The sequence below is a fragment of the Hylaeus anthracinus genome, unplaced genomic scaffold, assembly GCF_026225885.1.
Source record: "Hylaeus anthracinus isolate JK02 unplaced genomic scaffold, UHH_iyHylAnth1.0_haploid 11978, whole genome shotgun sequence".
NCBI classification, from domain to species: domain Eukaryota; kingdom Metazoa; phylum Arthropoda; class Insecta; order Hymenoptera; family Colletidae; genus Hylaeus; species Hylaeus anthracinus.
Genome location: NW_026534326.1, coordinates 2,028,862 through 2,031,191, shown reverse-complemented (window position 1 = coordinate 2,031,191; position 2,330 = coordinate 2,028,862). Strand labels below are relative to the sequence as shown.

The 2,330-nt window shown below is 45.6% G+C and overlaps 1 protein-coding gene across 18 annotated transcripts in view; it reads left to right on the top strand.

Annotated features, from left to right (window-relative positions):
• The window catches only part of LOC128896681 (plasma membrane calcium-transporting ATPase 3), a 105,308-nt gene that overhangs the window by 6,527 nt on the left and 96,451 nt on the right, over positions 1-2,330 (top strand). Inside the window, exon 1 of one of the 18 annotated variants that reach the window (XM_054160061.1) lies at positions 560-1,557. The exons of 16 other annotated variants lie outside the window; for them this stretch is intronic. The gene's annotated coding sequence lies outside the window, so the exon portion shown is untranslated. Of the gene's footprint in view, positions 1-559; positions 1,558-2,330 lie in introns of those variants that run through there. One more of the 18 variants, XM_054160047.1, reaches the window with a different exon arrangement.

The window sequence follows — 2,330 nt, the reverse complement described above, 5'->3', positions numbered from 1 at the left end:
GTCGTCTCGGTTCCCCCGCTCCGCGGCCCGTCTACCCCTGCGGCGCTCCTCGCTGCTCTCTTCCCGCGCCCCAACCCTCCTTCCCCATGCACCCCCACTCCTTCGCGCCGGATTCGCGGTTGAACATTATTTCGGGAGCGCCAGCCAGCCTGCCAGATCCCCGAGAGAGACGGAGCGAGAAAAAGAGACTCTCGCTCCCCTACGCCTCGTGTCCCGGGATCGGGCAGGCGCGTTATCGCGGCGAGGCTCGCGCGCAGCTTTTGCTCCCGCATTGTTGCCCGCCCGTCTTGCGTGCCTTTTCTTCCTTCCTGCCGTATCAACCGAATCCACTCCTTAAACAGCCACTTCCAACGAAATCGCGGATGTCTCGCCGGAGGTTTCCTCGAGCGATTATCGTCACGATCGCACCGTTCGCGGAATCGAACCATTCGCACCGCGTCGACCACGGACGATCTCCCCCTACCCCTAGATCTCCTCCAGTCTTCGATTTTCATTTTGGATGAATCGCTGGCGTATCGAAATTTTCAGTACACTTTATACGTCGAAATCTGACAGAATCTCTCTCCGTTCGGTTTTTCCTTCTTTCGTTCGTAATTACGACATTGGTAAATTAATTTACGTAGGTTAGAAATTGTTGTGAGTTACGATGTTGGGAGTATGGATCGGTAGATAGTGTTGAGATAGTCTTGAAATAATTGGTAACGCGAATGGTGCTCGAGATTGCGTCCATTACGCTGCATGCAAGTGCGTAATTGGTTAACGAGTGAGAGTGACGCGCGTCTGTAGCTATTATAGCATCGTGCCGCTACCCCGCGATAGTTGGTCGCGTGTCTTCGACCGTCCTCGCTTTCTCGATTGTTTACATTCGACGTTCCGCTCGAAGCGAACGAATAACGAACGGATACCGATTCCTTCCGACGTGGAATTCAAATTCGAAATTATTATTTAAATGAATTGTCATTGAAAATTTGCGATAAATTTGCAAAAGTAACATTCTTACCAGTGATTCGGGTGAAATTGAAACCCGCGAAATTGACAAACTTTGCGAAATTATCTTCTGTCGAATGATTTATTTAAAAAAAAAAAGAAAAATGTCGATTGAAAATTTGTAAGAAAGTATTCGCAAGTTGTTTTTAATGTTTGTTCGAAAGAAACGAAAATTCGCCGAAATCCCACGGGAAAAGGGTTACGGTGCGCGGAGAGGGGGAAGCCCACGCGAGGGAGCCTATGGGTCGGGCCCCTACCGCGGCGCTCGTTTCCCCCTCCACGCGCCGCGGTCGAAAGCGAGACAGAGAGAAGGAGACGGCAGTGTAGAGCAGAGCGTAGAGCAGAGCAGACCGCGCGTCTGCGCCGTCGTAGAACGTGTATCGTAACGGGATCGGGGTGGGGGAAGTTGCTGGGCACATGTGCCTATCGGACATGCTTGGTGTAGTGCGAACGGTGATACAGTGAATGTATTTGATTAGAAAAATGGCACAGACTCGTGCTAATTGTGGAAAGTTCGACGACGAATTAGCAGTTGCACGGTTTCTGGATTTGGTTAGACGTCTTAATTAGGTGAGTCGCAACTTTCCAGGGAATCTCGACGTTCGTCGTTGAGCCGATCCGTTGTGAATTTTATATATAAACTTACAAGCAGATTTTCCAAAGATTCGTTTAAATGTTTGTCGTTCAAGTTCCTCTTCTTCTTTAACACGAATTCTATTACACGTTGATATATATATATATATTATTACAACTTTTTCAACCATTCGTTGCAAATTTATGAAATGCTAGCAGATGTGGTTGACGCTTGCTTGTTCTAAATTTTTAAATCGTTATTTAACATTCGATATTTCACAATCGTTACAGATTTACAAAATACAAGTAAATGTTAATATCTCGATCTAAAGTAATATTCCTAGTGTACCAGAAGATAGTAAATATTTTTTTAAATTCCTACGATCGTACAAGTATATGTATAACGATGCATCGAAACATAGCCGATCGAATAGCCCTGTTCCTATAGTAATATTCGAGTATTCGATATAATAGTAATATATAATACTAATATTCGATATAGTAATAGTAATATACAGGGTATCCCAAAAATGTTGCAACACATTGAAAGAGGTGGTTCGGGAGGTGATTTGAAACAACTTTTTCCTTAACGAAAATGTTGTCCGAGGCTTCGTTGAGGAGATATTAACGGAAAACGCTGACCAATCACAACGCGCGCGTATACCGTTGGAGCGCTCTGATTGGTCGGGGTTTTCTGGTAATATCTCCGTAACGTAGCCTCGGACAACATTTTCGCTAAGGAAAAAGTTGTTTCAAATCACCTCCCGAAC